The sequence below is a fragment of the Oncorhynchus mykiss genome, chromosome 9, assembly GCF_057628025.1.
Source record: "Oncorhynchus mykiss isolate SJ-2025 chromosome 9, ASM5762802v1, whole genome shotgun sequence".
In the NCBI taxonomy this organism is placed as follows: Eukaryota; Metazoa; Chordata; class Actinopteri; order Salmoniformes; family Salmonidae; genus Oncorhynchus; species Oncorhynchus mykiss.
In genome coordinates, this window is record NC_143030.1 from 56,642,068 (window position 1) to 56,666,313 (window position 24,246).

A 24,246-nucleotide genomic window follows, 5' to 3' on the forward strand; every position below is an offset into this window, starting at 1 on the left:
TCACCTGGTCAGTCTACGTCATGGAAAGAGTGTTTAGAATGTTTTGTACACTCAGTGTATAACTGTGAGCTTTTTCAAAACCAATGGAGTCAAAAAAGCACAGCACATAGGCTAAGTTACATAGGCTAAGTTATAATATAACCAATGAGATCAACTTGGAAAAGATTAGTAAAAGGAATGTTGCAAACTGCCTGATAGTGCTGTTCAATGCAAAACCCTTTCCCCCCCCCAGTAAACATCAAGCGTGTTGCAGCCATGACTTTACATTGAAATTCAGGTTGTTTGGCTGTGGACAGATATATGAATGCAGTGAAAGTTCCGTAGGAACACTTAAATTGTTGTTACAATGGGCATATATCACAGCAAATACACACATAGTTAGATAAAGTTGATGGTATTTCCTGAGATACTTAAATAAACACATGAAGCAGCCCTTTAACTCTTATAACCACAGACAACACAAAATTTAACACAAAATTTAACACAAAATTTAACAGTAAAGGATTTACCAGTAAAGGAGAAAGGGATGCTTTAAAACTTTAAAACTGCTGCTGTGATGTATTGCCCTGAAGCCATTGAGGGACCGCCAGTTCAAGAATGTCCGACGCCAGTGTTTCACGACTTGTGAAAGCGTGAGCTTTTAATACAACGCCGGGCTGTTTAATGTGCACATCAGGACAAAGGAAGCAAACAGGATAAACAAAAAAAAGATGCCCTAAGTTGCTCTGCATCCATGGTAAATCACCACCATTTTTATTGCCTCTAATAAGTTGATGCAAGGCCATTTTTCTTTCTGCCCATCGTTCAAACATTTAAGGCATATTTACAAGGAACTTGTTAAAATATTTAATAATATTTAGTGGCAATTTCGGAGCAGCCTGTCACCACAGAATTTATACCTTTAAGTGTTTAAAAAGGCGATGACATGAATAACAAACTGTCAAAATTGCCTCATTTGCATAGACAGGCCATAACTCCTTATACCTTGCATTAAAAAAATAGGTTTTTAACAAAACGAGTCATAAAAGAAGCATTCAGAGTGAGTGATGACGGAGACTCCTCTACAAAGTCGCGCCACAGAGACAGCCTTCCCCCGGTACAGATGCTGCCGAGATCATGTCAGCCAATAAAGGGACATATATCTTGCTGCCTTGACTTATTTATCCCGCGTGGATGAGCTCAAGATGGAACATCTCCTATAGGCTATCTTAATTAATTGTGATAAAAGGGCTAATTCCGAGACAGCGCTTGAAAAGTGAGCCAAACAATAATATTCCCCACAAATCATATCCGCCGTCAAATATTTCCACCATAACTTTGTAATTCAAAGTCCTTCGGACGTGAGGCTTTTGTTGAGGAGGCTCGGACAAGTCAAGCATCATTTCCCACCCGGCCTCATGCCTCTCCGGCAGTGCTGACTCAGATTATCTGATGAACTTGTGGCCGGTCGACGTTAAACCGACATGTCCTGGATTTGACTCAACAACGGATTGGCCATGTTTGGTGCTGGGCCACCCCTTGTTCCCAGGGATTTGACGTTGAGCCTTTCTGACCTGGCCCTGCCCTGGCTCGCCCAGTCAGAATAGGGCCCCCGTTGACACTGATTGCAGGGCTATGAGTAGTCTCTCCCCTGTGCCCTCTCAGCGTAACTCTAATTAATAGCCAATTCATCTTCTCTGATCTGAGCCTGCACATGCAGTTATATATCGTTAGTTTGGCAAGCAAGCTATTAAAGTGTAATAACCAAGTACCGGCACTCGATTGGGAAGAGTAGCACATACTTAACCATGGAGTGGAAACAATTAATTCATTGGAGAATCTCCTGGAACCAATCATTTAACCAAGCACTTGCCATGTTGTGAGGCCACCTCGACCCTGTTGTACATGGCAGTAGTCCATGACATGTTTTGGGCAGAGCGCCTGAAACTTCTTGCACTGTGGCCACAGTTACGTAATCCTCATCTAATACCCACTATTGCACCTTCTGCCTACACAGAAGAACCACACTCCCGGTGACCATCTCCAATGTAGGGAGTTCATTATAGAGGACCACAGCTCGTCAGCGGTTACCTGACCGTCGTTCCTACAGTGCCATCCCCACCTGAAAATTGCCCATATTTTATTGTCAGTGTGCCAGGGGCCCAACATGAAGGACACTTTTCCTTGGAATAACTGTGTGTGAGAGTGTCTATTAAGACAGTAAAATAAACGCTGCACAGTATATATTGGTACTGACAAAACTGATGGCATTTGTGGGATCAAGAGGCAATTCCTTCTATTTTGTTCCTGTAAGAGGATTGGAGATGGCAAGTGAGGGACTGTGCCAGCAGGGTCATATGGCGCCCGGTATTGGGGCCTCTAATGCACGAGGAAAACAAATATCCTGGAGGTGGATCAGAGGGTGTGGTCGTTGTTGACAGAGCTTTGTGTTACACACATACATGCGCACTTATGCACGTGTAGAGACACACAAACACACACACTGCCCCTAAACATCAATGGGATGCTGAGCCAAGTTTAATACTGCATGCATGTTCACCATCTATCAAAGAATGAACTATTAATAAAACTAATTCTTAGAAACTGTGATTTTTCATTCTTCAGTTTCAGACAATTTAGAACAACTTAGAAAACCTTAGTCTTTGTCTCATAACTTCAAACAATGACAGTGTCTTCCCAACTCATTATTGCTGAAACAAATACAAATTCATAAGAGCCAGGACTGGGTCTTTGCCTGATTCTGAAGCAAAATATTTAAAACCCATTTATATTTTTGCTAGTAACCGAAAGGTTGCAAGAATCAAATCCCCAAGCTGACAAGGTAAAAATCTGTCGTTCTGCCCCTGAACAACCCACTGTTCCTAGGCCGTCATTGAAAATATGATTTTGTTCTTAACTGACTTGCCTAGTTAAATAAAGGTCAAATCCCAAAGCTTTAAGTCCCTATTAAATAAAACTTTCACCAAGTCAGGATTTTTCTATTTTAAAAAGAGTGCCTTCCTCCCTGTAAAACAAGAGCCTATTCGTCTAAGAAGCTACAATTTTTTCCATAAATAAAAAAAATACTTGTAATAACTTAATTTGCAGCAGTGGGACTGGGATTTGAAGATCTTCACAGTAATTAGAGGAAGATTTCCAGCACAAGATTTTCAGCCCTTAGCTGCCCTTGGTAATACTGTAGCGTGTAGATGTAAGCATATTCTATCTGGTATCACCTCGTATCAGAATAATAACTTAGACTACAGACAGTAATACCTTCATAGTCAATACATTAACATTGATAAATGCTTAGGATTACCTGCATTATGTTATAGAAAAGTCACTTAGCAGCAGGTATGGCAAGTGAAATACACTGGTAGGTAACATCATCCGGAAATGCCCTGATTGCTAATATATGCATTCATTCATCTTTATTTATCTCTGTGAAGGTGCAGTATAGTCCATGCTTTGTCTCTAATAGGAAGTGTATCCATATACATCATAAATGATACTACATTCAGGTTCAAAAAGGTTCAAAAATAAATTCACACCCCAATATTGATCTCAGTTTTATGATCATCCACTTGATCAATCCATTTCCCCCTGTACCATTATCCTTGGAACAATATTTTCAAATCAATGCCATAAGGAAAGAGCTGTGTCAAATGCAAATCATATGTATCACAGTCCAGATATGGTAATCTCTCATTTAAAGGCACTAAATGTCAGTGATATACACTTTTTTATTTATTATTTTTATTTAACCTTTATTTAACCAGGAAGGGCTCGTTGAGATTAAAATCTCTTTTTCTAGAGCGCCCTGGACAAGATAGGCAGCACCAAGTCATTACAAAAAAATTACAGACAGACAGACAACATGAAAAACTACAAGTAATCTAGTAAAAACCATTGAATTCACAAGAGTATAAAACAGCAAATTAAAAAGGTCAGGGAATCAGCCTCAAAATCCTTCATCAGTGATTTAAAAACACCAATCGGGTGTTCTTTCAGTTTAAAACACTGTGCACACCAAACACTTCCTAAGGTTGAGTTGCAACCACCCCTTTTGCCCTCAGAAAAGCCTTAATTCGGCGAGGCATGGACACTACAAGGTGTCAAAAACCGTTCCACAGGGATGACTCCAATGCGTCCCACTGTTGTGTGAAGTTGGCTGGATGTCCTTTGGGTGGTGCACCATTCTTAATACACACAGGAAACTGTTGAGCATGAAAAACCCAGCAGCATTGCAGTTCTTGACATAAACCGGTGCACTTTGCACCTACTACCTTACCCCGTTCAAAGGCACTTCAATCTTTAGGTCTTGCCCATTCACCCTCTGAATGGCATACATACACAATCCATGTCTCAATTATCTCAAGGCTTAAAAACCCTTCTTTAACCTGTCTCCCATTTATCTACAAAGATTGAAGTGGATTTAACAATACGTACAAGTAAAAGAAAAACATTCAGGGAGGTAAATAGAATACTCGTTTTTTTACCCATGACTAGCAGGTCTGGCCGGTTGCTTCCTGCATCATTTTTGGTTCTTGCTGAGTCATTCAAAACATAAACAGTAGGCCTATAACACAACTTCACAGCTTATGATAACGTAGGAAACCAGTACCAAACTATAAATGCACACACACAAACATATATTATATATATATATATATATATATATATATATTTACACAGTACTAGTCAAAAGTTTGGACACACCTACTAATTCAAGGGTTATTCTTTATTTCTACTATTTTCTACATTGAATGATAATAGTGAAGACATCAAAACTATGAAATAACACATATGGAATCATGTAGTAACCAAAAAAGTGTTAAACAAATCAAAATATACTTTAGATTCTTCAAAGGAGCCACCCTTTGCCTTGATGACAGCTTTGCACACACTTGGCAGAGTATCACTGCAGAATGCTGTTGTAGTCATGCTGGTTAAGTGTTACTTGATTTCTAAATAAATCACCGACAGTGTCACCAGCAAAGCACGCCCACACCATCACACCTCCCCATGCAGAGATCATCCGTTCACCTACTCTGCGTCTCACAAAGACACGGTAGTCGGAACCAAAAATATAAAATCTGGACTAATCACACCAAAGGACAGATGTCCACCGGTCTAATGTTCATTGCTCGTGTTTCTTGGCCCAATCAAGTCTCTTCTTCTTATTGGTGGCCTTAAGTAGTGGTTTCTTTGCAGCAACTCGACCATGAAAGCCAGATTCACGCAGTCTCCTCTGAACAGTTGATGTTGAGATGTGTCTGTTACTTGAACTCTGTGAAGCATTTATTTGGGCTGCAGTTATTCTAATGAACTTATACTCCGCAGCAGAGGTAACTCTGGGTCTTCCTTTCCTGTGGCAGTCCTCATGAGAATCCAGTTTCACCATAGCGCTTGATGGTTTTTGCAACTGCACTTGAAGAAACTTTCAAAGCTCTTGAAATTGTCCGTATTGACTGACCTTAATGTCTTAAAGTAATGATGGACTGTCGTTTCTCTTTGCTTATTTGAGCTGTTCTTGCCATATAATATGGACTAATATGAATAATATGCAAGGGTAACTGAACTAAATGACTATCGCCCCATAGCATTCACTTCTGTCATCATGAAGTGCTTTGAGAGACTAGTCAAGGATCACATCACCTCCACCTTACCTGTCACCCTAGACTCACTCCAATTTGCTTACCGCCCCAATAGGTCCATAGACAATGCAATCGCCATCACACTGCACACTGCCCTATCCCATCTGGACAAGAGGAATACCTATGTAAGAATGCTGTTCATTGACTATAGCTCAGCATTTAACATCATAGCACCCTCCAAGCTCATCATTAAGCTCGAGGCCTTGGGTCTGAACCCCGCCCTGTGCAATTGGTTCCTGGACTTCCTGAAGGGCCGCCCCAGGTGGTGAAGGCAGGAAACAACATCTCCATTTGGCTGATTCTCAGCACTGGGGCCCCACAAGGGTACGTGCTCAGTCCCCTTCTGTACTCCCTGTTCACCCATGAATGCATGGCCAAACACGCCTCCAACTCAACCATCAAGTTTGCAGATTGATTACCAATAACGGCGAGGAGTATATGAGGGCTCTGAGAGTGTGGTGCCAGGAAAATAGCCTCTCACTCAATGTCAAAAAAACAAAGGAGATGATTGTGGACTTCAGGAAACAGCAGAGAGAGCACCCCCCTATCCACAGTGGAGAAGGTGTAAAGGTTGAAGTTCCTCGGCGTACACATCACTGACAAACTGAAATGGTCCACCCAGACAGACAGTGTGGTGAAGAAGGCTTGTCACCTAAAACCCTCACCAACTTCTACAGATGCACAATTGAGAGCATCCTGTCGGGCTGTATCTCCGCCTGGTACGGCAACTACACTGCCCACAATCGCAGGGTTCTCCAGAGGGTGGAGAACCTGCCCTCCAGGACACCTACAGCACCAGATGTCACAGGAAGGCCAAAAAGATCATCAAGGACAACAACCACCCGAGCCACTGCCTGTTCACCCCGCTATCATCCAGAAGGCAAGGTCAGTACAGGTGAATCAAAGCTAGGACCGAGAGACTGAAAAACAGCTTCTATCTCAAGCCATCAGACTGTTAAACAGCCATCACTAACACAGAGGCTGCTGCAAAGACTTGAAATCATTGGCCACTTTACTAAATGGAACACTAGTTACTTTAATGTCACTTTAATAATGTTTACATATCTTGTATTACTCACCTCATATGTATATACTGTATTAAAAACTGGGTGGTTAGAGCCCTAATGCTGATTGCACACTGTTACTTAGTACTGACAGCTAGTTTTCCGAAAGTTTACTCTTTTCTCTGGGGAACCAATGTCTCATTATGCACTTTGGAGCCTATTTAGGTAATTCTGACCACAAATTCAAAGTAAAAACATAGACACTGTCTAGTTGTATCATAGTAAAGGATCTCAGGGGAATTCTCCTGGATCCGGGTATCAATGTATGAGGTCACGGGGTTGACATGGTTTCCTCTCATGTGCATCACTGAGTTCAGGTCAAACTTATCACTATAGCTACCAGTCAATTAGGAAATTCAAATGGAAACAGGGCTAAGATTGAAACACACCCGAGGAAATACAGCACATTATTCGCTATGTACTGTACCGAGTTTCTGTCGCACATTGTTATCCTATGCATTTTACAGGCCTTAAAACAGACAGTTCTACAGCAGCGGCTGCTGAAGAGTCGGAAAATGACAGCCAATTAAGAAGCCTTTAAACTTACAAGTCAAGCACCACTTGTTGTGATGCCCGTTATGGCTTTTTTATAGATATTAAACCGTTTTGATGGCTGTATTGGTTCCCAGAATAAATGCTAAAGTGAACAGGAAATATAGCCAGAGCAAGAGGGGTGTTGAACAGTAAACAGCTCATTTGGTGAGTGTTTTCTTTTCAGAGGGACATAGAGGGACAAAGAGGGCAACAGAGGAAGACGGGCTTTGAGGGAACTTAAATCCCATTTCATCAATTCGTGAGAATCACCCTTTCTAGTTATTCTGAGGGATAAACAATTCAGGCCTGTTTCCCAATTTTTTGTGTGTCAGTTATCTGTTTTCTGCTAACGAGATGTCACTAATATGTTCTGGAATGCCGTGTGAATGGACAATTTGATTGGCTATGAAGAACTTAATGATGTATACCAAATGTGGGGGGACAGCTCCTAAGCACAGTTTTGTAGACAAACATACTCGAGCGCAGTTTGCCGTTTCTGCCAGGCCGAAATCTGAAATGAAGAGCAGAATGTTTCCAAGGTGCCACATCCGTTAACCAATCATGTCTTGTTGGTTAGCATTTTCCTTCAATTAGTTACATTGTGAGGACACGGAGGAAAAAGTGACACTTCACCAGGGCAAAATCATAATTAAAAGAAAAACAGTATTCTTGTCTGCATTTACAAAAACAAGCTTGATTGTATACCTGGGTTCCTTTTAACTAATTAAAAAACACAAATCCAATATTGTAAGTTGGCCATTTACATAAATGCATCCAACTATTGTGATGAGGATTTTGTTGTATTGTTCCTTTCAGCACACAGCAGCTTATTCCATCTTAATTTGTGCCACTGTGTCTTCCTGAGAGCAGACTCCAGTCATCTTTAAACGGCTCCATTTAAAATGCAATTTGATTATCTGCCAAATTGCTACCAAGTCTTTCCCCTCTGCAGCTTTGGGATGGGGGTAAAAAAAAAGAATTAGCATTTGTACATAAAAAAAAGAGGTCTTTGTCACATTTCGTACACGCCATTACAGAATGACCACCGCTTTCAAAGCTTCATCACCCTGGTGATTTCAGACTAATGTATCCAAGGTGAGAGGAGGAGAGATACAGACTACCGAGGAGGGAGAGAGAAAAGTCTCTGAAAAGTCAGTAAGGACTTCAGTGGCACCGAGCAAAACCCACAGGACATGGCATGTTTAAATAATCCAAAACTTTTCTTTAATCACAGTTTAGAAAATTGGCTGGGACCTTCAGCAGGAGACAGCTGCTCTGCCCCATAGCCATTTAATGAGATTCGCCGAGGGTTTCCCTTAAAATATTTACGCCGTCCCACGGCACAACAATATTGTCCTAGAACGGCAAGATAAGAAGCCAAGGAGGTGTGTTGAAGTTCTCCTAATCAATTTGCTAATTACTGGAGCAGCTATAGGAAAGGAGGGAGAGAGAAGAGTCCCTTCTGGCAAGCTGTATTCTAATAAACGCAACATTTTTTATTTACTTGCTGAACCGAGAGGAAGTGGGATTACAACACGGGGCTGATTGAGACAGGCTCAGTTGTGGTTGAGGTCCAAGTCAAATCAGGCCTCCAAATAGAAAACTCTCCCAGGACCTGCATCTCTGCATCTATTTGGTAAGGGTGGGGGTTCGGAGAGGCTCTCCCTAGACAGAATTGTGTATTTTTATACATGAAGAAGCGGTTTAAGTACAGGAGTCACACACAGTAAATCAAGGCAAGTTGGAATCATAGTTTTAACATTTCTTGGTTAAATTGACTCTACAGGAGTTATCTTAGCCCCTCAACAGAGTGAATATTCCCTGGAGCTCGTGTTGATAATTGGAGGTCATTGGGACGGAGTACTTTTAACTCCATTAAGAGTAACCAGAGTCAGTAGCCCCATACATGTGTTCAATTCACTGTGTAAATGTTTTTATTAACTAATTTAAAAAGAAAATCAGAGTTGATTTGACAGTGTTCATTTCCGCAATATGTAGTATGATCGCAGTATGTTGATATGTAAGTTAGAGTATATATCTGTCATTCTCATTGAAAGCAAGCCAGAGAAGTGGTAGATCCGTTCTGTGTGCTATTTGCATACTTCCCATTCTTAAAAGGGCAATCAGTGGTTAAAACAATTACAAACCGCCTCCCCGCTCCTGTTTCTCAAAATAGCTGAGTGATGGGGCTAGGTCATCCGTCTCGAGTATACTGTACCTTCCAGTTTAGCAATCACTTTGACAGCATATTCTGGCAGATGTAAAGTTCCAATTGTTGGATGTCCATCAGGCTGGATATCATAAGGTATTAGACATCATGATTACTGGTGTTAACCCTAACATTCAATTGGCTCAGGGCCTAACTCACTAGTGTTAAAAGGTAGTAAACTACTAAACTAGAGTGTACTCTGATGGAGTTGATTCTTAATTCAAAACAACAAAGATAAGTGTAAAATGGCATGGGAGTTAATGAAATGGCAATTGGAGTTCAAATTAGTGAACTCCCTGAGAGTTGGATATTTACTCTATTTAGTTTTTAACTCAACAAAAAAAATATACACCTTGACCAGAGTCATTTTTCTTCAAAATGGGGGTGGGACAATATAAACCACAAAATAGAGTTGAATTTGACTCCATGGAAGTTAAATCAACTCTTGCAATTTTACTGTGCACGTTAATCACTAACAAACATGGTAACGACTAACTGAAAGATTCAAATGTAACTATTTTCAGATAGAAACATTTATTTCCTCAAATAATGGTAATACCATTATGACTGGCAAACACAAAGTAACACTTGTGTAGACCCCGAGAGAAAAAATAGATGACACTAGGTTATTCATATAGGAACAACAGGTCTGCTACCAACTATAGGTCCAGAGGCCAGGAGCGGTGCCACGCAATGCCACATGGTGCCAGCGTGCCAGACGTGGAGCTGTGTGTCTGATGCCACCCCCTAGTGCCCTCTGGCAGAGAGGTGACCTCGCCTTCTAACCCTAGGGGCCAAGGGCATCAATGCGCCTGTCACAGGAAACGGCCCCCATCTTCACTGGGGTTACGGCAAAACCTGCTGCCTTTCTTCAACTAGTCTCCCTCACCACCCTGGCTCTATGGCCACAGACCTACTGCCCTACTACCTTCCCAAAGGCCAAAGGTCAGCATCAAGTGAGAGTTTGAAGGATATTAACATACACTAATGAATTGCCACAGTAGTAGTACATAGCAGGGCATGCTGCTGTGAGTAGTCAGGCAAAAACTATTTGAAATGTAGCAGTATAGAGTTATTAAATATTACCAACGATTATCAATATTAACATCTAAATCAATATTGAAAAGTCTCAGTTGTAATGACTGGGGCTATACTTTTTGTTTGCCCTGTACCTGTGTAAACTAGTGAATTTGAATGTGTCATAGCCCCTTTTTTCATTGCATACCAATTTTAGTTCAGACACATTTTTAATTTTGTTTCATATTCAATGTCTTATTGAGGAGACTAATGTCTCCTCACCAGGACATTGACAAGTGAGCTCCAGCTAGAGTGGGGGTCTCTGTATCTATTAGATGTGCTCGGGGTGCTTGTATTTGGGCCTGCTGCCCCTAGTGGAGGAACTATAATCTGGGCCTGTATTCATAGTGTCTGAGAGTAGGAGTGCAAAGCACGCATTTATGAAGCGTCTCAGAGTAGGAGTGCTGATCTAAGATCAGGTCCTTCTTGACTTATTCATTGTGATTTAAAGGATAAACTGATCCTAAATCAGCACTCCTACTCAGACTCTCTGTGAACAGGGGCCATCAACTAGAATTAGGTCACCCTGTCTATATACACTGAGTGTACAAAACATTAGGAACACCTGTTCTTTCCATGACATAGGCTGACCAGGTGAATCCAGGTGAAAGCTATGATCCCTTATTGATGTTTAAACTTGTTAAATTCACTTCAATCAGTGTAGATGAAGGAGAAGACAGGTTAAATAAGGATTTTAAGCCTTGAAACAATTGAGACATGGATTGTGTATGAGCGCCATTGAGATGGTGAATGGGCAAGACAAAAGATTAACCCCTGTAAACCTAAGTGTGGGGTGGGGGTGGTTCAAAACTGACAAATGTTATTGTTTTAAGATGGCCATACTCTGGATCATTAAGCTATTTGATTTGTAATTTTAGGACCCCTTTGGGTATACAGGTATATACAGTACCAGTCAAAAATGTGGACACACCAACTCATTCAAGGGTTTTTCTTGATTTTTACTATTTTATACATTGTAGAAAAATAGTGAAGACATCAACACTTTGAAATAGCACATTTGGAATAATATAGTAACCAAAAAAGTATAAACAAATCGAAATATATTTTATATTTGAGATTCTTCAAAGTAGCCATCCTTTGCCTTGATGACACCTTTGCACACTCTTGGCATTCTCTCAACCAGCTTTATGAGGTAGTCACCTGGAATGCGTTTCAATTAAGGTGTGCCTTGTTAAAAGTTCATTTGTGGAATTTCTTTCCTTCGACACCAACTTCAGATGAGTCTCCTGACACTTGGGTGTCGTGGGGTGGTCATAGAGTGGTCATTTTAGAGGTCAAACCGTTCGGACGCAACAGACGTTTTCGTGAGAAGACAGATTTTAGGGATGTCTCATGGTGCGACAAACACCAGCTCTGCCACCTTTCACCGCAGATGCAGAAGTTTGCCAGATGCAGTGGACAGAGACAAATCTAATGCAAAAAAAACTGATATCTCTAGCTTAAATTAGGGTTGCAAAGGGTCGGAAACTGTCCGTAAACTTTCCATGGGAAGTTAAGTCCTGGAATTTTGCTTAAATTCATCAAAAAAAGTTTGCTTATAACGGTGAACCTTTTTTCTGGGATACACATTAGGCAATTCTAGTTCTTATGGCATATTTTGGTTAAACTTTCCCCAATTCAATGGAATTGCAACCCTCTGCATGAACAGTGGATTCTTTCATCACATGTGCAGTGCACTCTCTCATCACATGTACAGCTGATTCTCAAGATCTTACACACTAATGATATGCTATTGAGTACACACTACTACACTGTCTGAGCCAAGGACTACATGCTTTCTGGTAAGTTTGATTACAATACTGGGTGTGGTGAATATATTTTATATGACATACATTATTTTTTTGTTAACTAGTAAATAGTACCCTACATCAAAGTGTGTTAAAATCAATTCTAACTAGTTACAATTTCTGCTAGTTAGTTTTTGCCTCCATGTGGGTTTTAGCTTGCTTGAGCCTGCTAACTGAGGAGTGTTAATTCACCTGTTTCCATACATGTTTCATTTTAGAACATGTATCTTACAAAGGATATGTTTAATATAACTGCTTAACTATTTATCTGTACATGGAATTGTATTTTTTAACTAATTGTTTTTTAATCTTCACAGGAAAATGCCACGGGCACTATCTGAATCATATGTGAAGAATGCAAGAAAGATGCAGAATCATCTGGCCAAGTGCATAAAGTTCCCTCGGCGCTCACAACAAGCAACCTCTGACAGAAGTCTTCCATTTGACCTTATCGATAGCAACAGCTCATGGTCCTCCTGGAATAAGAAGTTTTTTTGACTCAATGGAGGAACATAGTCAGAGGAATGCTCGAGCTGTCTATACAATTGGTTCACCTCTGATGCTCACAGGCAATGGAAGAGATTTCTGAATGTTCTTCACCCAGCATACACCCCTCCAACCACACATGCTTTATCTACTCATTTGATGGATGTAGAGTTCAACAGGTTTCAAGTGACTATGCTGGGTCAATTGTGCGCCGCCCTATGGGACTCCTGATCACCGCCGGATGTGACACCGCCTGGATTCGAACCAGGGACGGTAGTTATGCCTGTTGCACTGAGATGCAGTGCCTTGACCGCTGCGCCACTTGGGAGCCCTGCTAATAGGTGACAAGTGCACCGGTTTGAGTGTGTCAAGAACTGCAACGCTGCTGGGTTTTTCACTCTCAACCGTTTCCCGTGTGTATCAGGGATGGTCCACCACCCAAAGGACATCCAGCCAACTTGACACAACATTGGGAAGCATTGGAGTCAACATGGGCCAGCATCCCTGTGGAATGCTTTTGACACCTTGAAGAGTTGTCAATGTTACGCGCATGGGTTCGATTCTACACTACGATTCAGGAATTTAACCATTATCGCATCAATCTGGTTTCATTATTTTACCTTGGCTTAAAATGATACTTTGTTCAATCGACAAACATGCATGTTTGTCCAGTGGTTGTAATGTTGATTTCGCTGATTTTCCATTTTCCTCTCTTTATTTAATTTTTTTTTTTACACTAGTTCCCCTCGCTCCGGCAGTCTCTACGGTGTGTAGTTGAGCAGATGAATCCGAGCCCGAACAATCCCACTGAGTATTATGGCAAAAACAAAAACACATGAAAAAACCTGTTGATGTGACATTTTGTTCCCTCTCACCTCAACGCACGCCAGTCACAATGGACCACTGCCACTGTGTGGGGGTGCTGTGTTTCTAATCACCATGGTGATGTCTCTTTGCCTCCCAGGCTCCCTTGGGGTTGGGGGGTGGGCGGGGCAAGGGAGCCGGTTGTCAACCGAGCCCCAACCAACAACCAAAACTGAGATACTCCTACAGGTATCTTAGTACTGATGTAACATCCTCAACACGTGTGCACACACACAGCAGCCATACCTGCCCAATCCCAGTCCTGCTCCGTGCTCTCTCCACATTCCCAGTCAAGACAATAACAGCACGTCAACGGCACAATGTTGATTGAGGGGAGTTAAACTTACAGTAGGGGGAAGTCTTTGAATTTCACTCCTAACCTTTAAAAGGGCAAAAAATAGAACAAAATGGTGCAGGTTCACGAGCAACTAGGCTGAGAACATCTGTGTGTGGGTAAATCATCTTTACGTGACAGAGAGACGCAGAGATGTCATTACTCTGGAACAAGACAAAAGGGCACCTCTCATTCTTAGCCCATCGGATCATTTTTCATTCGCTTGTTTGATTGTTACCCTCCCTGCCTGTTCATTCTCAAACAGACCAACTAAACTCTCAACACTACTGCCTCACAGATATGTGACAGAAAGACAAAGCACTTCAACCAAACATGAACACTAACATTACATTACAATTTAGCTCTAAACTAATTCAAGGTCTAGAATAAGCAGTTCATGTGATATGATAATTCAAAAGTTTAGCTAGTTTGATATTGACAGTTTTGCTCATATACCTGGTGCTTTCGTCCAGTGACTGCATACAATAAGGAGATTTATTAAGCTCAGCACTTCCAAAGCTTCAGTCGACTCAAGTAGTTGCTATAAGTTGGTGCTAAAAGAGAATTACGTGAACTGGGATGGTTATAACATGGTTTAACATAAGCCTGTCATGTTATGTCATCAGATGTCTGATTCATTTAACTGATGAATGACGAAACACAGATTACACAGTATGTTGTGCACGTGCACTGCCTTGAATTTGGGTGGAGGGAGGGGTGTATAAAACAATATCCGGAATTCAAGGCTGACCTTGTGTCTATACACTAAACAAATGCAGCAATTGGACACTCCAAGTGGTTGGCAATCCGTCTAATGAGTTAATTTGGCACCGATTTAGCCAACACATTTTACCACTCACCTTTTGGACCACACCCAACAGCTTGGCATAAGCATGTAGTTGCTGCCACTTCTTTAAAGCCCTATAAGAAGTCACATGGTTTGCTTCTTTTTTTTTCTTTAACGAGGCAATCTGGGATTGGTACATCCATTTAAACTTTTAAATTAATGACTATAGACATTGACCCTTGAAGAATAGAACGTATAAATGCTTCATGGGTTTTGTTCAACTGTCTTACCCCATCAGAACCCAAAATATAGGCTAAGCTTGTTTTTTATTTTTTTTATTTTTTTATTGTTAAAACGATCATTTTGATCACATGGATGGTCCTTGCATCCATAGCGCTGACTATGAATTTGAAATTGGTTACATTGCTGCTTACCCCGAAATAATGGTGGGGGGGCCGCTTTGTTGTTGTTGTTTGAATCCCAGATTTCACCTTTAACATATCTCAAATGCCACATCATATGTAACATCTGGTATAGGAATAAGAATATAGATATTCACCTATTACAGAATAAAGTTACATTCAAAGTACATACACATATCCAACAGAAGTGACCTCAATATCTATATGATTAACGAGTAATGCAATTGATTGGTAGGGAAAACAGCCAAGACAAATCTTCTAAACCAATTGATTTAAATCTGATACGGGACTGTTTACTACATGGTTGCTAGGTAAGATCATCGACTGCCACCGCGTTAATCAGCTCCAGGTTATATATCAGTCGGAAAGGCAGGTGACATTTTACGAATGCTTTATAAGTTGTTTGAACCTCACGTCTTATAAAAAGTTTATCATATGTTATGTCTATGTGTCATTAGGAGATGATTATAAGACATAAGGGCATAAATTATAAATGATGCAATGCATTATAACTGCATCATAACGCATTATACCGGCAGGTCTTATGATAAGTGTTACTCAAAGGCACAGGCTCGAAAGAAGGACCTTAATGACACCTTTCTCCTTGAGCGTCTATGCTTAACTCTCTTCCTCCTTTTCCCCTCCCCTGTCCCAAAGCAGCCAGCTGGGAACAGTGTGCATGTGCTGACGTCCCCACTAACCTTGGCCAGTGTTAGGATTACCGTGCATTTACACTCAATGCTCCTTCTTTCCTTAAGACTTATTAAGAATGATAATGAGCTCGGAAAGGGGCAGCATGTCCCTTTCTCGGTCTTGTGAGCTCTCTTCCTCGTCGCTCTCTTTTTTTCTAACCTGCATCCTTCTACCCCTCTCTCTCTCTCTCTCTCTCTCTCTCACACACCCCTGCATCCTCCATCTTTCTCTCTCTCCCTCTCTCCTCTGTATTGAAAGGGCCTAGAACAAATTACCAAAAAGGCCATTACCATCTATGAACTGAAGGATTTAATCGATAGTTATTTCATGCCTTCAAAATCAACCCTATATTACTGTTGTCTGTGTGATTTGTTTATTTTGCCCGGGAAAATTCCTTCACTCGAAGAGGGAAAGATTGCTCGGGATGCAATTCACCTTGAGCCTCTATTATAATGGATTTCTCTACTGGTTGATCAAGCATGCAAAAAGGACATTTCCCCAGCACTAAAATAAAAACAATAATGATGATTAAAAACACAAGCACTATTTGCACTTGTACTACTGTATGTGTCGAGGGCAGTAGATTTTACAAGTCGAGACCGAATGGACGTTGTTGTGTGGTGTGAATTTGGATACAAAATCATTACATGGGGCAATTGAGGGAGTTCAAGTGTGAGAAAACAATAGTATTAGCTCTTGAGGCCTGTCAAATTGCAGCCTGAGATTATTAACATTTGTTTTGACATCAAAGACCTGCAGGTCCAGAGCCAAGGTCAAACTGGAAAAGAACACACACCAGACCTGGATTCAAATACTATTTGAAATCATCTTAAATACTTGAGCTGAGCTTGACTGAGCTTGTCTGGCACAATGGAACCAATAGAGTAGTTGCAAAAGTGCAAACCCTGCCCATCTGGCACTGCAGGAATGCTAAAGCTAACATTGAAAGATTTAAAATAGCATTTGAACCACAGGTTTGACACACACAGGGTTCATTCTGCAAAACCTTGACAGATACTTACTTGAGAATACATTTTTTAAATTTAAAACTCAGACAAAACAGAGGTGCTAGTTCTAGGTCCCAAGACACAAAGATATCTGCTGTTTGATGTGATGCCTCAAATAAAACTGTGAAGAACCTCAGCGTTACTCTGGACCCTGATCTCTCTTTTGACAAACATATCAAAAGTATACGAAGAGCAGCTTGTCTCCGTATTTGTAACATTGCAAAAATCTGAAATGTTTTTCTGCAAAAGACAAAAACAAGAATAGTCTACTGCAATGCTCTACTCTCTGGCTACCCGGATAAAGCAGTAAATAAACTTCAGCTAGTGCTAAACACGGCTGCTAGAATCTTGACTAGAACCTCAAAATCCGATCATATTACTCCAATGCTCTCCTCTTACTCCATTGCTACACAGGCTTCCTATTAAGACTATAGCTGATTTCAAGGTTTTACTGCTAACCTACAAAGCATTACTTGGACTTGCTCCTACCCATCTCTCCGATTTGGTCCTGCCTTACATACCAACACGTACGCTACGTTTACAAGATGCAGGCCTCCTTATTGTTCCTAGAATTTCTAAGCAAACAGCTGGAGGCAGGGCTTTCTCCAATCCATTTTCGTGAAATGGTCTGGAATGGTCTGCCAATCCATGTGAGAGACGCAGACTCAGTCTCTACCTTTAAGTCTTTACTGAAGACTCATCTCTTCAGTAGGTCCTATGACTGAGTATAGTCTGGCTCAGGGGTGTGAAGGTGAACTGCAAGGCACTGGAGTGACGGATCACCCTTGCATTCTCTGTCTGGCCGGCTCCCCTCTCTCCACTGGGATTCTCTGCCTCTGACCCTATTACGGGGGCTGAGTCACTGGCTTGCTAGTGCTCTCCCATGCCATCCCTAGGAGGGGTATATCACTTCGTGCCAGGCTTTTTCACTATACTCGACTTGAGTGTGTTGAGTCACTGACGTTATTTTGCTGTCTGGTTTGGCACCTGCTCGGGCTTGTGCGGTAGGGGAGATTTTTGTGGCCTATACTCCGCCTTGTCTCAGGGTAGCAAGTTGGTGGTGTGTTGATATCCATTTGGTGGTGTGGGGGCTGTGCTTTGGCAAAGTGGGTGGGTTTATATCCTGCCTGGTTGGCCCTGTCCGGGGCTATTGTTGGACGGGGCAACAGTGTCCCCCAACCCCCCATGTCTCAGTCTCCAGTATCTATGCTGCAATAGTCTATGTGCCGGGGGGGCTAGGGTCAGTTTGTTTTATCTGGTGTAATTCCTGTGTGAACTTAAGTTTGCTCCCTCTATTTCTCCAATCTCTCTCCTGCCCTCTCTCTCTCTCCCCTCCTGGAGGACCTGAGTCTTAGGTTAATGCCTCAGGACTACCTGGCCGGACAACTTCTGGCTGTACCCATCCCCAGTCCACCTGATCATGCTGCTGGTCCAGTTTCTGCTGTTCTTCCTGCGGCTATGGAACCCTGACCTGTTCACCGGATGTGCTACCTTGTTCCAGACCTGATGTTTTGACCCTCTCTCTCCTTCTACCGCACCTGCTGTCACGACCACGGAATGCTAGGCTATGAAAAGCCAACTGACATTTACTCCTGAGATGCTGACCTGTTGCACCCTCTATAACCACTGTGATTATTATTTGACCCTGCCGGTCATCAAGAAACTTTCGATCTGGCCTTAATGGCCATGTACTCTTATAATATCCATCGGGCATAGCCAGAAGAGGACTGGCCACCCCTCAGAGGCTCGTTCCTCTCTAGGTTTCTTCCTAGGTTTTTCCTAGCCACTTAGCTTCTACATCTGCATTGCTTGCTCTTTGCGGTTTTACGCTGGATTCTGTATAAGCACTTCTGCTGAGATAAAAAGGCCTTTATAAATACATTTGATTGATTGATTGATTGAATTAGACACCTGAATGTTTCTCTGACTGATAGGTCTACAGAATATGTATAGGTTGGAGGTATGACAATAGACAGCCGACTACGCAAGAAGACTCAACCACCCTGTCGACCAAGGGCCACTGCATACAAGTCAATACTTCCTGTGTCGGCATGGTGCGATCCAATCAAGAGGCCTGATGTATTACACCCATACACCAACAATTGAAGTTACATTACTTAAAACGGTATGTATGTTACTGTACTGTTTTAGTCCTTCCTTCTGTTCACCTGTCTTTCCGTTCACTTTTTCACACAATCAACGAAAAAAGGGGGTAAATTTGGAGAAAGTAGAGGAAGAAGAAAAGTGTGTGTGTGTGTGTGTGTGTGTGTGTGTGTGTGTGTGTGTGTGTGTGTGTGTGTCTCTCTCTCTCTCTCTGGGGTCTCTCTGATGCTCCGGGGGTAAGTTTCTTCTAGGTAAAGATCTAGGATCAGCTTCCTCTCCCCATTAGTGAGGAAAATGCTAAACTGACCCAAGATCAGCATCTAGCCTAATTTCAACCCACTCTTCTCTCTAACTCCTGAACAACACTTTACTGCACTGCAACTTCTGTTGATCATGTGAAGCACACTAAGCCCGTACCACTCCACATCACAGAGTTTTGTCAACAATTACAGGTGCACCATCGAACCACTAAACAGCATAAACTTTCCTTTGGAGTTTCAAACTATGCCATTGTAAGAAGCTGACGTACCTTACCTTTTTATCTGGCGAGAGCTTACTATTGTAATCATTTAAGACAAAAGTTACTATATAATATTCCTCAACATGTGCTTAATAAACTGCTTCACTGAAATATGTTGGTAACAAGGATAGTGAAGTGTTTTCCCTAGCTTCATAACAAATTGGCCTACATCATAATAGCATCTAAACTCATCTGTTGTGTTAGTATGGGAGATAAATAAGGAATAAACCTATTGCATTTACAGTACTGGTCCATAGTGAAGCTTGATATGCACAATGAAACCATACCGGTACACATACACATATGGCATGTGTATAAAACACACAGAATAAAATATAAAACCAACATCCCCAATGCTTGACGAGAAGGAAAAAAAGTTTCATGTTTACCTTGTGCGCTAATACCACTGCCATTTTTAATATGGGAGATGGCTTCCCTTGAATGATCTGTTTAACCAAAGACAGGGGAGAAGGGAAAAAAAAGGGTAATTAATTACTTATGGGAGCCTTGCACGCGAAAGACAATTAACCTGCCTGGTCGCCATGGATATGACATATTTGCCCTGAAAACAACACAATAATTAGCAAAGGAGAAAGATCCGGCGAGAATATGAGAACTCCTGGGTTTAAAGTACCAGTGATCTTTTCTCTAGTCTCTCTGTATGGGGATAATTTACACGTAACATACACACTGGCATATGCAAAGATATCATTGAAACAATGCTTTGAAAATGAGGTAAAGACTTAAGGTAAATACAGTATTATCCACCATATTCCTTGGCTTATTGTACTGATCAGTTCATTGATATTTGAGCAAAAATCATACCATAAGTGATTCTGTATGGCTGAGTTGGTAGAGCATGGTGCTTGTAAAGCCAAGATTGTGGGTTCAATTCCCAGGACCACCCATACAAAAAATGTATGCATGTATCATTAAGTCACTTTGGATAAAAGTGTCTTCTAAATGGCTAATATTTTGAATGTAAAAGAAACCTACTAACTATAAGATGAGAAATCGTGTTTATTCTAGCCATACAAGTATAATGAATCTCCTCTTTCAGGACTGAATACCACTATGTGGCTGATGTCTTATTTTATGTGCTATGAAGAGTGTAGATTGTGTGTGTGTGTGTGTGTGTGTGTGTGTGTGTGTGTGTGTGTGTGTGTGTGTGATGTGCCGCTTCAACAACTTAATAAGGAAAAGGGTGGGATATGTGTGCCTGTGAGTTGGCAATACGATGTGAGGCTTTGTTGGGTTTTTTGCCTACAAAGTCAAACAAAAAATGCAGACACATAATGGCAACATTGTAGGCTAATCATTATACAATGGGGTGGATAAGATAAGACAACCCTCATCAAATGCATGCTTAACTTTGACATTTTGTTGCATTGCCATTGAATATGGAATGCTTTTCCATGCATTGTTGCTAGGCCTACTAGTTTGATAAATACATTAGCCCTGGAGGTCCGCCCACCAGACAGCATATGAACGCGTCATAAGCCATGAAAAAAAATAGCAGGAAATTAGCTCTAAATCAGCAACATTTTCTCTCAAATATATGGCAGAATGTTTAAAATAGCATGAGATTAGCTATAAAACTGCACATTCTTCCCTCTGCCCCATGGCAAAAAAATGTTTTATTAATATATTTTTTTTTGGGGGGGGGGGGTGCTCGACCGTGCGAGGACCCCTCGAACCTGCGCTATGCCACTGATGCTGTGTTATTTTCTTGTTGGTTGACCTATAATGAAAAAGAATGAAGAAGCCATCTCTGTTGTATATTTTGGCAGTGCGATAGAGATGGCGTAAATAAACAGTCACAAGAAAGTTGACTTGGCAATTGAATGGTGGACTACATTGTTATCTTTTAGTCTTTCCGAAAGTTTGGAATTTGACAGCGGTCTGTTTTAAAGTTTTGGAAAGCCCAGCTCGACACTGTCAAAAGCACAGCAGCCTACCTATGAGTCGCTCGACTGCTCCTGTCCGCCAGCTCGCGCGCTGAGGTAGGGGCTACACTGTAGAAGCAAGCTGTTCACCGTTAAACCATTCGTCTGCTAAAGGTATCATTTTGAGAGTATTTTCATGCCGAATGGCAGGTAGTCTACAGGCGTCAAAGACAGCGACGCCGAAAATAGTAGGCTACTTTGATGAATGCTCAGCGTTTTAAGTGATATCTTTGGAAATGCAAAAATAGTGAGGTGAAAATGAAAACTCTTACCTGTAGGCTACTTCGCTGTCTTTCGGTGACTTTCCAATTCCAACTAAGGGGTATGTGTGTTTAGGGTGGACTGTGAGAGAGCATGCTTGATCAAAGTTGGCACCTTTTTTCAGTTTTTCTTGTTTTATTGTTGCATTTTCCAATTTCTTACATGGGGCGAGTTGCCCGGAAGATCTGCCCTGGAGACCGGCTCGAAGTGGGAAGAGGAGTCCTTAATTGAATTTCTCGGTAGCAATTGTCGGTTGGAAAAGCTGGAACGGAATCCTGATGTCATTCTCTATTTCAGCCTGACAGGCTTTAGAAATCAAAGTTGTCGCTCTAGTGTAGTAAACTGTTCTTCAAGAAAAGGGCCACATTAAAACTTGAATGCTTAGTTGCTACATCCATTTCTGGACTTTTTATACATTTATAATATATATTAATTATTGAAGAATATTGGCCTAACTTATAATGTGACTTAAGGAAGTATTCACACTTTTTCCACATTTTGTTGTGTTACAGCCTGCATTTAAAATGTGAGATGTTGTGTCACTGATCTACACACAATATTCCATAATGTTAAAGTGGAATTTTGTTTGTAGAATTATTTAGTTTTATTATAAAAAAATTGAAGCTGCCCCTTTGTTATGGCAAGCCTAAATAAGTTCAAGAGTAAAAATGTGCTTTTAAAAAATCGCATAATAAGTTGTATGTAAATGGTTAACATGATTTTTGAATGACTACCTCATCACTGTACATCACACATAATCTGTAAGGTCCCTCAATCGAGTAGTGGATTTCAAGAACAGATTCAACCACAAAGACCTTGGAGGATTTTCAATGCATCGCAAAGAAGGGCACCGATTAGTAAATGTGTGGAAAAAAAGGTAGAAGCTGAAAATCCCTTTGCGCATGGTGAAGTTATTAATTACACTTTGAATAGTGTATCAATACACCCAGTCACTACAAAGATAGAGGCATCCTTCCTAACTCAGTTGGCGGAGAGGAAGGAAACTGCTCAGGGAATTCACCATGAGGCCAATGTTAATTTTAAAACAGTTACAGAGCTTAATGATTGTGATATAAAAAAAATGACATTGTAGTTACTCCGCAAAACGAACCTAAATGACAGAGTGAAAATATTCCAAAGCATGCATCCTGTTTGCAACCAACACAACACATCATTGAGTACCACTTCATATTTTTAAGCATGGTGGTGGCTGCATAATTTTATGGGAATGCAAGGACTAAGGATTTTTTTTTTCTAAAAATAAACAAAATACAGCTATAAGCACAGGCAAAATCCTAGAGAAAAACCTGGTTCAGTCTGCTGTCCAACAGACAGTGGGAGACAAAATCACATTTCAGCAGGAAAATAACCTAAAACCCAAATCTACCAAGACAACTTTGAATGTTCCCGAGTGGTCTAGTTACAGTTTTGACTTACAGTACCAGTCAAAAGTTTGGACACACCTACTCATTCAAGGGTTTTTCTTTATTTTTACTATTTCTACATTGTAGAATAATAGTGAAGACATCAAAAATATGAAATAACACATGTGGAATCATGAAGTAACCAAAAAAGTGTTAAACAAATAAAATTATACTTGAGATTTTTCAAAGTAGCCACACTCTTGCCATTCTCTCAACCAGCTTCATGAAGTACCTGGCATGCATTTCAATTAACAAGTGTGCATTATTAAAAGTTAATTTGTGGAATTTCTTTCCTTAATGCATTTGAGACAATCAGTTGTGTTGTGACAAGGTAGGGGTGGTATACAGAAGCTAGCCCTATTTGGTAAAATACCAAGTCCATATTATGGCAAGAACAGCTCAAATAAGCAAAGAGAAACATCAGTCCATCATTACTTTAAGACAAGAAGCTCAGTCAATCCGGGAACATTTTAAGAACATTGAAAGTTTCTTCAAATGCAGTCGTTAAAACCATCAAGCGATATGATGAAACTGACTCTCATGAGGACTGCCACAGGAAAGGAAGACCCAGAGTTACCTGCAGAGGATACGTTTATTAGAGTTAACTGCACCTCAGATTGCATCCAAAATAAATGCTTCACAGAGTTCAAGTAACAGAACATCTCAACATCAACTGTTCATTGGAGACTGCGTGAATCAGGCCTTCATGGTCGAATTTCTGCAAAGAAAGCACTATTAAAGGACACCAATAAGAAGAAGAGACTTGCATGGGCCAAGAAACACGAGCAGTATACATTAGACAGGTGGACATCTGTCCTTTGGTCTGCATCCAAATTTGAGATTTTTGGTTCCAACCGCCATGTCTTTGTGAGACTCAGAGTTGTTGAACGGATGATCTCCGCATGTGTGGTTCCCACCGTGAAGCATGGAGGAGGAGGTGTGATGGTGTGGGGGTGCTTTGCTGGTGACACTGTCTGTGATTTATTTAGAATTTAAGGCAAACCTTAACCAGCATGGCTACTACAGCATTCTGCAGCGATACGCCATCCCATCTAGTTTGTGGGACTTTAG

The 24,246-nt window shown here is 41.1% G+C and overlaps 1 protein-coding gene across 7 annotated transcripts in view; it reads right to left on the reverse strand.

The window, feature by feature from the left end:
* Window positions 1–22,061, reverse strand: part of casz1 (castor zinc finger 1) — a 260,657-nt gene extending 238,596 nt beyond the window's left edge. For 5 of the 7 annotated variants that reach the window (XM_090184583.1, XM_090184573.1, XM_090184569.1 and 2 more), the window contains exons 1-2: window positions 21,763–22,002; window positions 19,934–19,990 (exon numbers count right to left, since the gene is read on the reverse strand). The gene's annotated coding sequence lies outside the window, so the exon portion shown is untranslated. Of the gene's footprint in view, window positions 1–19,933; window positions 19,991–21,762 lie in introns of all 7 variants that reach the window. The other 2 variants (XM_090184582.1, XM_090184572.1) reach the window with 1 other exon arrangement.
* Window positions 22,062–24,246: the final 2,185 nt, after the last annotated feature.